Source organism: Monodon monoceros, unplaced genomic scaffold (assembly GCF_005190385.1).
Source record: "Monodon monoceros isolate NGI ecotype Baffin Bay Population unplaced genomic scaffold, NGI_Narwhal_1 Super_Scaffold_16, whole genome shotgun sequence".
NCBI classification, from domain to species: domain Eukaryota; kingdom Metazoa; phylum Chordata; class Mammalia; order Artiodactyla; family Monodontidae; genus Monodon; species Monodon monoceros.
Window position 1 is genome coordinate 86,655,476 of NW_021703772.1, and position 15,736 is coordinate 86,671,211.

Genomic DNA, 15,736 nt, shown 5'->3' on the forward strand with positions numbered 1-15,736 from the left:
GAGAAATAAGCCGTTCCTGTTGTGCCTTATCTGAATTTTTGACCAGATTCCATAAGCATAAAAAAATCATTGCTTTATACCTCTATGTTTCAGTGTGATCTGCAATGCTGTAGTAATAACTGGAACAAAATATTTAATATTGAAACACTTTGTGTTTATGCTATGTTATGAACTCAGCTTTTTCGGAGTTAATGTGCTATTAATTTCCCTGTCTTCTACTATTATCCAGATATATATAAATATATAATAATCATACAACAAGTGCTTTTGGAACAAATTTGTTTTAAATGCCTTATTGTTCTTTCTCCTGAAGAAGCATCGTAGACAGATTCTATAATTAAAAAAAAAAAGTGAGGAATTTATAATTAAAAATCATTATCTTGAAAATTTAAGTAGAAGCTCTCATCAAGAGTACTATTTCACTAAACAGGAATTTTCCAGTACTTTGAATGAAGGAGAGAGTAGAAAGGGTTGGGACAAACACTAGGAAGAAAAAGGAAGAGACAGAGGCAGAGACTGAGAGAGACAAAGAGAGAGAAAGGCATGAGTGCAAGGAATCTTTAAATAAAGCAGGCTCAAGTACCATGCCTAGAAAGGAACTTTGGATGTCTTTGACTCTGCTTACCAGCACATGCAACAGACTGAGGGAATTAGATCAATGTCTTCTAAGATTCTGAGGGAACTGTATTCCCAAAGAAACCAAAAACCTGGCCTAAAAACCCTGTGATTCTATTCAATCCCTGAATCCCATATTTGCTCCACAAAAACTGAATTATGAAGGAAGTACAACATTCAAGGAAGACATTTTCTTCAATTCCCACTTCAGATGTGGCCCAAGAAGGATAATGGGGAAGGAAGAGACTCCAGAAAGCAGAGCCAGAAACCTGGGAGAACAATGGATATGGGAAATTCTCCCAGAAAGAAGAGCCAGAAACTGTCTCTACTGCCAGGGCAGGGTCTCAGAGGACCTGCCCAGCAGGATTACAATCATCACTTTGGTCCAGAGACTGTTGGTCATTTACCATTCTTTCCTTTACAAACGAGACGATCTTTGTTTGTTTGTTTATTTCCAGGTATTAAGTTCTTGCCCCACCATTTTCTATTGGATATGATGGGGAGGGCAGGACAGAGAGCTTATTTTTCAAGTTCTAAATTCTTAACACCCTGGAGAAAATTTGGGCCTGATGAAGAAAGCTACTTATCACCAGAGATTCTGGAACTGGAGCTTGAGGCAGTAACTGGATGGGACTTTTGGTTGTCTCCTTTGAGGAGGTGTATGGGTGTATTTCTAAGTGTTGGAATACAGGTGCAAATTGATATATGGGAGGGAGGAAGAGCCTGGTGGTCACTCACCAAATTCTGTGCTCTCTTTCCTGAGCACATCTCCAGAGTGGCCACGTGACTAGTTCAGACCAAAGACAAATGAGCAGAAATCATGAGAACCACTCCCCCTCCAAGGCTATTAACCAGTGAGTGCTCCCCCCGCAATGTTCTCTTTCCTAGTATACTGGCTGGGAGAAAACATTAACCGAGGCCTTATGGGAGGATAAAGATGCAAGTTGGGGGCCCTGAATCACCATGTCAAGAAAAGCCAAGCACAGGCCAGGAAAATTCACTTTGTTTTATTTAGTAAACTTTTTATTTTGGAATAATTTTATACTTAGAGAAAAGTTGCAGCGAGGACAGAGAGTTCAGGTAGAAAAATTCCTTCGAACTTGTATATAGCGAGAAATAAACTTCTATTTTGTGGAGCCATCATGTATTTTAGAGAATTTTATAGGTGTTAACATTACCCTAATTAAGATAACCATAGCTGACACTCAATCAATGTTGAAATGAAAGGTCTTTTAAATAAGAAAACTGTGAACAGAATAATAATGAGAGAAATCCTAGCAACCAAAACTTCATACCTGTTATTCATTGATATTTCAGCTTCTCAGCAGGGGGAGAATATACATATATTTGGTATTTAAGCCTCTTAAGGAACTAGAATTTGTTTTATATTGCTATGCATTTAGAATTTACTACTCTCAACTATTACTAATTATACTAAGATTTATAATCTTCAGTGAAAATTTAGTATACATGTCATATTCAGCTTACAAAGGTCGGAGAATTCTGGGATAGAGGGAGTTTTCTTGTTCCATTTTCTTGCTGGATTTATAGTCTTGGTGTAAAAGTCATTCTTTTGGCATGTAAAGTACCTCAAGCTTTAAATGTTAGAGAAAGCAGTAGTATGTAAATGTCTCCACAATATGATACCAATGAATAGGCACCTGGGCATTCACTTGTGTCAGTTTTACCATTTCTTCTATGGCCAAGTCCATGCCATCTTTTGTCCTACCACTACTGGATTTTAATGGGCATAGTGGTCCACAAGCCTCTAAATATTCCCTTCTAGTCACCTATAGAAAGCTTTCTTATAAGGCAATGCTTCAAAATGTGTTGTATACATACTGCCAGGGGTACAAGAGATGATTTTAGCTGATGAATGTTTCAATTTTAATTATTATTTACATAATTTTAAGGTTTAGTAGAAAAATTTATATCAGAGCCATTTATTAGTGATATGAATACATTTTCCATTAATATAAAGTTATTTAAGTATATGAAATGTGGGGAAAAAAAAGAACAAACACAATAAGTGAATGACTGAAGTTTGGGAAACAAATTTTAATGGGAAGAAATGGAATTAGAAATGACCAGTTACTAAGCGCATACCACCCTTGAAGGAAACCATTGGTTCCATGGTATAAACAAGAATTCAACTTGAGAAATGATACAACAATAATACTGCCTGCTAACATTTACTGAGTGCCTATTAGTTGCCAGGCACTGTTCTAAGTGTTTTGCATGTACTGAAATATTTAATTATCACCCAAACATTAAGAGATCAATGACATATATTTCATAAAGGTAGAAACACAGACACACACCTTTAAAATAACTTTTAAAGTCCATAGCTAGTGAAAGCATGGGTGATGTTTTAACGTGGATCTAAGCCCTCAGTTATTGCACTTTATTGTTTTTCCAGAAATATAAATGTATATGTATAAAGACAGTCACTAAATTCTTGGGGAACTACAGAGATCCCCTGTGTGCATAAGTGGATATTCCTAAGGTAGAAATTTGAAGAGAGCCAAGCTTACACATTTGTACACATTGATGCAGGAAGTTAGAAATCAGATTTCAAATCTGTTATGAATCATCTTATTATTCCTTTAGGGTAAGTAATATTGCTGATCATTCCTAAATCAATAAGCTAGCTAATCTATCATGTTCAATCAAGTTATGAAGATACAGAAGAAAAGAAAACTTTCATCACCTGTCTTTTGCTTTAATGTCTTTCTCAGTTAAGCATTAGGTACAGAAATATGTTATGCCAAATCAGATTATGCTGACTGAGACTTATCATTTAGGACATTCTGGAACCAAAGTTGCTCAATTGTCTTGCATGGATATCTGAAAAACCTAGGATGTTTCAAAAGAGCTGTGCTTCTGTGACATACTTAATTGAAATAATAATTGTAAAGAAAATGTGAGGTCAATCACAGTCTCATGAGGTTAAGTTTGAAGGGAAAAAAGGATTCTCCTAAGCCACAGTATAAACTGAGAAAATCTTACAGCTTATATTATTTATCAATAGCTTATTGGCAGTATCTGATAATTTTGCAAATGTTTATGGGATATTCTCCTGAGAAACAGTCCCACTTAAGACATCAGTTTGGTTTTTTTTTGAAGTGCAGTTGATTTACAATGTTGTATTTATTTCTGCTGTACAGCAAAGTGATTCAGTTTTTTTTGTATATATACATATACATATATATACATTCTTTTTTATATTCTTTTCCATAGATTTTTTATGAACCATTCATTTTAGCCAGTAAACATTTCATGTTTAGTTACACTCATATGCCAGTAATTTCTAATAGTAGGTGCTTAAAATGTACCTGTTTGTTGACATTATAAAATATCTCTAATACTAGTATTGCAAAGAGAGCACATACTTCATTTTGGATAATCCTTCATTTTGGATGAAGTTCTTGATATCAGAACTTTTAAATGTACCTGACATCAAAAAACCTACATCTTGTTCTGTAAATTGCTTCTGGATAAGTTTCAGAACGCTGGCAAGGCTGGGCTCCATTGTTTAATCTTAGATCCTTTGCACTTTTGCAGGAACTGTTAATTAATCATTGAATTTGAAAACCTAAAATAACCGTCAAAACATTAGCAGTAGCTTGATATAAAAATTTTAATACATTATTTTCTCTGTGAAGTACAGAAGTATTTCTTCTGAGGAAGCCTGAAAATATGATTTATATGTATGTATGATTTCTTTTTATGTCTCCAAATAATCTGAAATAGTATACAGATCTTCCCTCTAAACATAAGTGAACATGTATGTATACCCACCACATATTTAAGTGTTTATAGCCTGATTTTTTTTTTGCTAGTTCTTTTACTCTTAAATTATGAAATATTGGTTTCAATATCATTTTACAATTCCCATCTGAGAATTTTATGAATTGCTACCTGTCAATTTACTTGCAGCATTTTAGCAGAAAGAGGCCTTAACAATTCCACACTTCTCCAGCCTATTTATTAAGAATGTTACTTAACAGTTTCTTTTGAGGTGACATGGTTTTGTCTTAAACTGTTTTTCCTCTCACAGTATTCTGCATCTTAAGCAACTGAGCTTTCATAATAAATACATGAGTTGATGGCAACCCTTCCTTTGAGGAGAAAAAAAAAAAATGTCAGACCTTATCTTTTTTTCAGTGATGCCATCTTCCTATTGATTTATTTTTCCGGTAAATAGAAATCATCTGTAGCTACCACTGAAAAAATAGAAGTACAAATACCTTTTGACTTGGATTTTTTTGAACTCAAAATTAGGTTAATATTATATAACACTGCAACTTTTTTAGATCAAATCTATGAGTTTCCTCCTTTATCACTGCCCACTATGCTCCCTGCTTCCACTCCTCTGCCCTCCCCAGGTACTCCAGCTTTCTAATTGTGCAAAGCAAAGTGGAAAATGAAGTATTCAAGATGTGTAATGCATATTTTCCTTTAAATTCCTTTTTGTTCTTATTAGAATAAGCATCATAATTAAGTTTTTCAGATACCTTTTCCTCCAAAAAAAGGAATTAAAAGTCCCTTTTTCAAAGTGTCTCTATTTTTTCTTCCATTCCTTTTTTCTTTTAACTATTTAAAAAATATGAAACTGATGGGTGGGTCTAGTACTTGATATATTACAAACTGTAAAAATAACAGAATTTGAGCATATTATTTTCCTTGTTTAGGAGCATCTACTATGAGAGTTATACATAAACATGAAACATTCCACATAGCTCTGATTTTAAATAGATTACCATTTTTGATGAAAGTTTATATCTCGTGGCTTAGAACTGAAATAAAATCACTTGAATAAAAGCATTAGTTCCAACATTTTCACAGACATGTACATTTTCTGAGGCATACCTCCCGTTAGCAACCTCCCTGGATACTTGGATGAAAAACAGAAATAAATTTTTGGTTAAGTTTAGTTTTTATCTTCAGTTTCTCAAGAGTTTTTGTTTGTTTGCTTGTTTGTTTTTGGTGTATCCCAAGTCTTATGTTCAAATCTTCATTTGTTTTGCAAGTTCTTTTTCTTAAAGCTACTACAATCAGAAATTAAGGAAAGTTAGTGAAGCTTTTTTTTTTTGGAATGTAGAGAGGTGGCCAGTATTTCTTAAACTCACAACAATTTAGTTGTTTAGAAATAATAAACATCAACCTAAGTGATGGCTCTATTTTTTCAATCATGTGTATGTGGTAGGTAACTGATTTTGAAAAAAAAAAGGAAGATAAGAACACATAAGGACATTACCTTATCATGCATTTAATGTTCTAACTTTACATATTTGTAGGCACATATAAAATTTACGCATGCCTCATAATTATTCTACCACTAACTAAATGTATCCTTCCTAGTCCTAACGAGAGGTAATGACATAAACCATGGAAAATCCAAATCTTGTTTTACTCCTTATTAATGTACCACAGTATACTGTTTAACATTTGTATTCTCTTCCTCCATCTGCCCACAATATCATTCAATTACCATACTGGGCATAAGCAAATGTCTTTTTAAAAATTTTTTTCCATAAACCTTTTTTGGTTGTACATTGTCAGTCAGAAATCTGACACTCTCATCTCTTTTATCCCCTGCAGAAAATGAAAGATTCAGAAACCTTTTGATGGGTATACTAAAGTTTATCAGCTTTTTTTTTTTTCTTTTTAAGTTTCTTGAGTATTCTTCAGTCAGCATCTGGGTCACCTGAAGCTCTCACCAGCCTTTCAATCCTGGGATAAGTCTAGTTGAGTGAAATTCAGCTTCAACCACATATTCTTATCCCAGATAGCCAAAGGTAAGTGCTTGCTGGAATGATTCTAACTCCTTTATATTTTCCCTCCTTTATTTAGTCACAAACACGTGTGTTCCTCCAAGAAGAAAATCAAACTGCCTCTTACTTTCCTGTTTAAATAAAAATGAACTATATACAGCGCACACTTCCTTGTTTATTGCTAAATACTGTTTTAGTTTTCTCATTTTTTTTTGCATACTTTCAGTAAAATGTTTCTCTCCAAGAATCTTCTCAGACTGAGAGGTATCATTCATACGGAACTTGGACTCTCCACAATTTTAGCCTTCAAATGCGCTTGTAAGATAAAAACTACCAGAATCAAGAAACACAGAGATATCTGAGTAATACAATTTTTTACATTTTCTTCATGTAAAGTGCATTTATGTATTGTCTTAATTTTTAGCTTACTGTTTTTCTTTATAGGTTCATATATATTTAGCCATGAATTTCCAAATTGATATGAGAAAATAAGGGCCAAATAGACACAGAAACATCTTATTTCACTCATAATACTACTAATGGTATTAGATCTAACACATTAGATAATTCATTAGAGCCAGAGCTAAAGTTACTACCATTAGCAGATAAAATAACTTATTCATCTCTTTTACTCTCCATACAGAGATATTTTACTCTGTAAACAAAAGGAGTTTAGATAGATTAAGAAAATATAGATGGGTATCTAGAACACTTGGCCAAACAGATATTTTCTCCACAATGGCAAGTCATATGTTATTTTTTAAATAAAAAGATTCAAGGCAGTAGAAAACAATACCAAGAAAACTATCTCACAAAAACTCAAAACAAAGGAAAACAGAAAACAAACAGTTATTGAGGGTCTAAATTATTGAAGTGGTCTACCTATTTTTAGCTAAATGAAACAAATCATTGTCAAATCACCATTTGGCTATGTTGGGCAGAAACAAACTATATCTAATTTCATGATGTGTAACTGTCTGGAAATACTCATCAGATTAGAAGCAGGCTTTATTTTCAGTCTCTTTCATTGTCCAGAAGGGCTTAAGTTGAAATATCAAATTTACTTCTTACTTTTTCAGGTGTATGTTCAATCAGTAAAGAAGAAATTCTCTTCTTTGGAAAGCTGTAATCCACGATATATCAAGTTTGATCTATGATATGTAAAGTTTGACAAAGACATTTACCCACAGTCAGATTTCTATAGTCTTTTGACACCTTTCCTTGCACATTTTTTCTTAGCACAAAGATGGAAATGTACTATGTAACTCGCTGAAAATGCTCTCCCTGTGTCGAAAGGTCACTTCTAAAAGCATTGTGGGAGGCAAAGCTTTTAATAACCATGACGTTCTTTCAAGAATTAATGGACTTTTGGTCAAATATTTAAAACATGCATACAAATGTTGTTGGCATCTTTAGTGAATGTCTAATAATCGTATCTTTCCAGTTTCCTTTCTTCAGTTATTTTTTTGAGGTTTTCATAGACCCCAAACTCACCTTCTACTGACAAAAACGCAGATTAGTTCTGAAGGTTAATCCAACTCAGCAGGATTGAAGGATGGCACTTTTCCTTGGTCGTAAGTACGTTGGCTCAGGCCAGACAGCTGTTAGGACATTCTCCTCTGGGAATCGTGCCCTCAACACCCACTGCTGATGCACATACATGGTCTACTGGCTGCCGACTTCCATGCCCATCTGCTCAAATGGCATGGTGCCCACTCACAAGTTGGCTGGATCCTTGCCCTTAGTGTGTAGGTGCCAGGCAATGATGGGTTTAGATGGGCAGCCTGCATAATACTACAAGTGACAATTTTTTTCTTTCTCTCTCTCCAGTATCTGTCTTCTGTGCCTTCTCTGAAAGAGACACTTATGTTTCTCTACCTCTGCTTATACCTGTGGACACATGTGGCCTTTTACAGGTAGATATACAAATACACTCAACCTGCTACCAACAGTAAGATGATAAGGAAGAATCCACAGAGCCCCAAATGACAAGTTCTAATTCAGAAATGGGATGGATTGTGAAAATCCCGACCACCTGGAGTCTGTCAGAAGAAATTTAGCAAGGGTGTAAGTACAGCAGATCTCTCACAGATAGCAATGGCACCAGGAAATAGCTTAAGTTACAACACTTTTTGTCTGTCGCAGCTCCAGCACAAATCACTTGCCTTGCATTGAAAAGGCACGTACAACAGAAAACGAAATAAATCAGGCAAAAAGAACAAGCTTAATGGGAACACAATTTATATGCTCAATGGGAGCAAGGGTACAAGCTACAATATTCAGACCTCAGAAATAACCCTTACTGGAGGTCCTAATAGAGAGAAAAAAGAAACAGAAAATAGCATCTCTCTTTCCAATCTACAGGAAATCCGTGGAAGAGGAATAGATTGGCATAGGAGGTTGTGACTTTAATGATCCAAAGCATATGAATGCTTGTTAGCAGACAGACATAAGTAAGAACAACAGTAATGGTTGCATCTGCAGCCTGGCCTATGGCACTCAAACCAATCAGGCTGCTTTGGAAAGCAGTGCCGGAAGGTATGTTAAAGCTTTGCTTTCCTTGTGTGTTTATTTAAGGGTGATTGAATTCAGGGTGTTGTCAGTCTGCCTTGGAGAATGGTTATCCAATGTGTAGGCATGATCTTTCTCCCTGAATATGTTCTGTTGAGTCAGTTAGTTATGTGTGACTACTTGCTCTGTCCTCGTCTTTATACAGTGCCAAAATCCTCCAGTCCAAGTTCCAAAGGAACAGGGCCTAAAAACTTTTGGCTTGAGAATCAAATTAGGTTTCTCTGCTTCCCTAGCCAGAAATGCGTAAATACCCAATGGCCAAAACCAAAGAATCTGACATTGTGGAATGAATAGAGCTGTCATATACCACTAAAGTGTGGAAATATCTACTGTTTGAAGTCAGGACTAGTTCAACATCTTTAGTAATCAGAACAGACTTCTTTGGACACCTTCATGGGTTAGTCTGAATTTTGATTGGGAACGTTTCTGGCAAGCTACTGATTCCAGATATCAGAAATGCAAGAACATACGGTTTACAAGAGAAAATCTGCCATTTTTTCCTATCAAAAAAAAAAGTTCTCAAAAGCAGCATATTTTCATAAAAGACAGATCCCTCATCCTGTTTTCCTTATTGACCTTCAAGTTAGCACCATGCTTAGATGTATACTTAAATGAAAACTAGTCAAAGAAGAGGTAAGTTTGAATAGTTTGAAAAAGTATTTACGAGAAACTGAATTTGGAATTATTTGGGAGCTGCTGGTGAAAATAGACAAAGAATGGGTATAGTCATCCAAAACTCTTCAATCTGATTTTTATTCTATAACTGTCAGAGTGAGCTCCCAGAATAAATCATTTTCCTCATGACTTACCACACCTTGAGTATTTTACAGTAAGAGTTACATACTACTAACTTTTTGAAAGTGAAAAAAAGCAGATGTCCTATCTAGAGACTCTTGAGGGTAAGGACCATGTTTTACTCATCTTTAAATCAACTGAACTTAGTATAGTGAGAAATACATATTATGGAATTGGTCACTTCAAACTTCATATTGCATCATCTTATACATGTGACCTATTTTTCATTGAATTTACCAAGACCTTCAAAAGCTTATAATGCCTTGCCCTGTGATACCCTGTTATAAACATATTCATCATTCTTTCCAAAATATGGACTAAGTCAGCAGTCATTTCCAGACGAAGTTCCATAGTTTCTCATAGGAGATTTGCCATCTATCCTTACTGAAATAAGGTTGAACTTTCAAAATGATCCCTCCATTAGTCTACAGTTGAAATAACTGACACTAGTTGGATAATATTATAGTTCCCTGATATATGTAGTATACCCAATGCTTGGGGCTTACACTCCTCTTCCAGAGGAAAAATCTGAGAAGATAAATAGATATAGATAGGTATAGATATGGATATAGATTTAGGTAGATATATTTCTGTAATAATGGTTTTAAGTAGCATTACACAATTATGTAGATTATTATTTTGAACAGTTCTATATTCTATTATCACTTACCCACTGGGAAAATTGTTTTACCTCTTGGTGCCTCTATTTCCTCAGTTGTGAAATATGCAAGGTATAGTTGTCATTCCTCATAGGATTCCATTAGAAATAAGTAAATTAAAACATATACAGCTTCAACCACATGGTAAGTACTCATTAGTATAGTCTCTGCTATACCAATTATATAATTCCTCTTTCAACAGTCCTTCTAGTAAATGAGTAAATATATTTTAGTGCATGGATAATTAACATTCAGTCAATGTTCTTTTAAAGTGTTTGATGCTTTTAAAAACTCTTTTTAAATGAGTTATTTCTTTAAGAAACTCCAACTATTTCTTCTAGGATACTCTGAAAGCATTTTAATAGAAAAATCTTTAAATACTCAAGAAGTGGAGTTATACTGGATATGCACACAAGGAGGTGGGAATCCTGGGGTTTTAGAATTTTGCCTACCACAATCCCACCTCTGGCCCTCAACAAATCATGTCCCTCCCACAAGCAAAATACATCATCCTCTCCCACAATTCCAAAGAGTCTCGTTTTATTATAGCATCCACTCAAAGACCAAAATCGCATCATACAAATCTAAATCTCATTATCTCACCAGCTCAAAGACCAAAATCTAGTCACCTAAATTCAGTTTTGAAAGAAGTTGAGCTTGACTGAGATCAACTATTAAGTAACAGAGGCAGGATTCAAACACAAGCAACTTGATTCTATAGCCAGTGGTGTTTAACAACTTTAATAATGTGTACTATCCATGAAGTAGTTATGATTATTGCCCTCATTGCATAGATGATAAATCTAAGGCAAGTGAAATAAGACTGAAAGTTAGCGAGTGTCAGAGGCTGTTGGTTAACCCAGATTCATTCAATTCAAAACCGCGTGTATGCTGACTCCAAAGCTTTTAAATGCTGAATCTACTGCCTCTCAAAGTGAATATTCAGGGCTTCCCTGGTGGCACAGTGGTTGAGAGTCCGCCTGCCGATACAGGGGACACGGGTTCGTGCCCCGGTCTGGGAAGATCCCACATGCCACGGAGTGGCTGGACCCGTGAGCCATGGCCGCTGAGCTTGCGCATCCGGAGCCTGTGCTCCACAACGGGAGAGGCCACAACGGTGAGAGGCCCGCGTACCGCAAAAAAAAAAAAAAAAAAAAAAGTGAATATTCAACAACTGCTTGTTGCCTGTCCATCATATCACACTGTTTGTAGATCAAAATATAGACTAGTGTTTATCAACTTGTACTGAACTATCTTCTTACACCTAAGTGCCTATTCTATTTTCATCATATTTCAAATAAGAAATTTTTATAATCATCTTGAACATTATCTAAATGAAATAATGATAGCAATGTTTTGGAAATCAGGAAGACAAATAAACTAATGGTGCATATACTTTACTATAGTATTCACTCAAAAATAGTGCTACAATTTGTATTTGGCATATCCTGGAATTGGAAAATGACTATCTATCTGTTCTAGATATTATCCCAGCTGAGGTAAAGTTGCCAAAGTGGACTTTTAGTTGAAACTTGTGGATTGAACATATACCTTAATCCCCCCTGTGTACTAAAATCAGAGTAAAAGGATAAAAACATATTCATAGAGAATGAAAATGTGCACAAAAGTGGATAATACATCTCAAAAAACTTTTGGAAGATAAAAAGTTATGAAAGCATTGTATATTACTTCATAAAATGAAAAATCTACAACCTCAGTGTTTGCAGCAGTGGAAGATGAGGATATTAATGACAAAAAAGTTAATAAGTCCTTCCCTCCCCACAGAATGTTCAAGAGGCTCATCACTTGGAAGCACAAGGTACGATAAGAGGTAAGGTCAAAACTGCCTGCAACAGCCATTATCGGAAAAGCCGGACTCCCAGGCTCAGTCATTCATTGCACTCATTTATTCATAGCCAGGAGACCGCTCCCAGACATGCATGAGACAGACATTAAATCAGGCAGTTTCCAGAGTCTTGACTTAGGATCACCCGGCATTGCAGAGGGAAGAGAAGATTGCAGTACTGTGAACTAGGGGATTAAATCCTATGTACCAAGCAATGGAACCCTCAGCACCCATTCTCAACTTTTCTCCCAGAAATGCCAGTGGCAAAAAATGTATCCCTTCACCCAGAAGACTTAAGGAGTCTACTCTAGAAGGATGAATGGTTCTAAAGTCCTTCAGATACTGAAACTCAGATACCCTCAATGAAAAGCTTGCATCAACATGTTCTACAAAAAAGCCTGGCAGTCAACAAGCCCAACATGCCAACTCCAAGAGGCATTTTAGTGCCTCTTTTTAAAATATGAGCATGCAGGAATGAGTTAAAAGAAATTAATTAATATATGATATATAATACTATATAATATATAATATTTATATATTATACTTATAGGTCATATATTATATAACACTTATATATGAGTATAATTACATTATACGTATAATAAATTATAATCACTATATTATATATTTATTTATTGAGCATCAAATACGTACATGTTCAAAGTGATGAGTAAAATAACCTCTGCTTTAATGAAGTTAAAGTCTTTGGGGAAAGTCCCAAAATGGAAGAGGAATATCAAAACAAGCAAATCTAAAAAGGAACCCAAAATAAGCAGAAATAATACACAAAAAAGAAAATTTAAAAAACAACTATTGTTAATATTATCAAGAGATAAGAAAATACATAGGATTCATAAAAACAGGAACAATAATAATAAAGAGAGGCATTTGTAAATTAAAAATGTAAATATATTAATTCAACATAATTCTTGGAGGATAAGAATAATAAATATGTCAGGAAATAGAAAAACAAAGAGCTGGATTATAAAAAAGAATAAATAAAAAAAATAATCTGAGAAGTTCAACATCTGCCTTATAGGAAAATCCCAAAGGACAAAAATTAATTTTTAAATGCGTGTGAAGAAATTTTAAAATAAAGTACAAGCAAATATCCCAGAAGTTTATAATATGAGCCTTCTGGTTGAAAGAGACTATCAAGTGTCTGGTGTAATAAATTAATAGGTAGGTCATGCAATTATAGAACACTGGAAATAGAGAGAGAGAGAGAAAGATCACATACAAAAGGATGGGAATCAGAATGGTGTTAGGCTTTTCTAAAACTGACTGGAGGCTAGAAAAATGCTTCCACAATTTAAGGAGAAAATACTGTCAACCTAGAATTATGTAGCTTGTTAAACTATCAATCAAAAGACAGAATTGAATACAGACATCTCCAGATAAAAAAGGACTCAAAGCATTTGTCTCCACTACATTCGTATTGGGAAACTCCTGAGGAAAATTAGCAAAATGAAGGATTTGACCAAGGATAAGAAGGCATTGTAAATAAGGCCTGGAGACATAAAAAAATATGGCGAAGAGGAGCCCATGTTCACCGATGTGTGTCAGGCCAACAGTCTTCAGTCCAAATTGAAGTAAGGTGATGGAAATCAACAGAAAGAAAACAAAATTTTAAATGCAGATAGACAATATTTAATGTTTCTGTGTTTGAGGAAAAGACTGGTAGGAGTTTGAGAGATTTGCTGGCATCTTTGGGTAAATTAGCTATAGATATGACAAAATATAAGTAAATTAAACTAAGACAATTATTAAGTCCATGAAAAAAGGTTGAATACAAAAGGAATGATAATTATATAATAATTCTTGGCTCAACTAGAAATATTTAGAAAATCACAATAATGTCAACTAGTGACTGAAACAAAAATTGTGACAGAACTATAATGAAAAGAGTGAGGGAAGGGAAGGTGTGAGTGTAAGAGTGCTAATATTAAAGTATCATAACAGAAAGTTAATATATAATGCCTAAAACAGATAAATCAGGAAAAGTCCGATGGCATATAGTGTTGAAAAACATGAAGGTTAATGGAAATAAGAAACAACAATACCAAAAAACTAAAGCTGTTGAAGGTGGTAGCCGCTAGCAAGTGAGATTGATGAGTAGACAGATGGAGAAGCCAGAGGAATGCTATGTTTAATTAAAAGCTTTCTAGACTAATGTCTTAACTTCATGTATAACTTTGATAAAAAAATAATAAAACTGACTACGAGTTAAGTGTAACTTATCATAAAAAAATTAAAATTTTCTCCAAATAGTCTTGAAAGAGAGAGAAAGAAAGCAGGCAATTCTCACACCAGGAGTCTTGGTAATCAATCTCTATCATGAAAAAGTTCCAATTGCCTATCAGAGTTGAATACAAAAAGAATTTTAAGTCTGAGTCAGCAGAGAACAACTGGAATAACTTAACAAAATCACACCCACAGAGCAACTAGTGGATTCAAGCCCTGCATTCACCACTAATCTGCATGATTTGGGGCAAGTTATTTAACCTCTCAGTATCTCAGTTTCCTCATCTACAAAATAGAGAATAAAACAGCTTACACCAATAGAGTTATGGGATGATTAAACAGATTAATACTTTCAAAGTACATACGAGAGCACCTGGTATGTAATAAGTGCTGTATACACGTTAGCTATTATTATCAAAAGAACTCCTGAATTCTGAACCCTAAGAGAGTCCTCCTAAAATAGTGGCTTCCTTAGCCCTTTCATCTTCCTAGAGTTCCCAGTTGAAGACTCACTCCCTAAATGTACCTTCTAAGGGCAGGGAGAGGCAGGGTCAAAGGAGAAGACAAGGGGAAGTGCCCCCTCTCCTATTCTCCCTGGCCTCACTTTCTCTTCTCCAGTGAAAGCATTTCACACAGACAAATGAGCCTTCACAAAACAAATATCCAAGGAGTGAAATGGTTACATTTGTATTTAGCACCATATCCCCAAAAAGCATGCATGCTATTATTTAACCAGATGTTTATCTTTCTGGACATTAAGTGGGAGAGGCTGGGAAATAACCCTTTGCTTGTTATTAGCAGGTAAGGTGCCATTAGATCCCTGGTTCTGTGATGTCCACAGAAAGATTTTCAAGTTTCTGTTTTTTACAGACATCTACAAAGAAAAAAGAAAGCCTCTTCACTAGTCACCTACTTAAAACCTTTTCATTTTCAAATCAAGGGAAGCTGCCAAAATTGTATTAATTTTTTAAAAATAACTCTCTCACTAATGCTCCCCTTGGATAAATAAAGAGGGAGTCTAATTCTGAGCCCATTTTTTCTCCTCCATTGTGTACCCACCACAACGCACAAGTCAGCTCATTAGTGCTCTCGGCAAGGGCCATCATTTTTAACTGATCAAAGTGTTTGTTTGGGGAGAAATCAGTCACATGGAGTAATTGTTCCCAAACTGTGATCCTGAGCATTTAGGGGAGAATCCTCTGTGGTTCATTTAGGAGATATTTTAAGGG

The 15,736-nt window shown here is 35.0% G+C and overlaps 1 protein-coding gene across 1 annotated transcript in view; it reads right to left on the bottom strand.

Moving 5' to 3' along the window:
- Positions 1-15,736, bottom strand: part of ARHGAP15 (Rho GTPase activating protein 15) — a 604,198-nt gene that overhangs the window by 529,391 nt on the left and 59,071 nt on the right. The window lies entirely within an intron of this gene.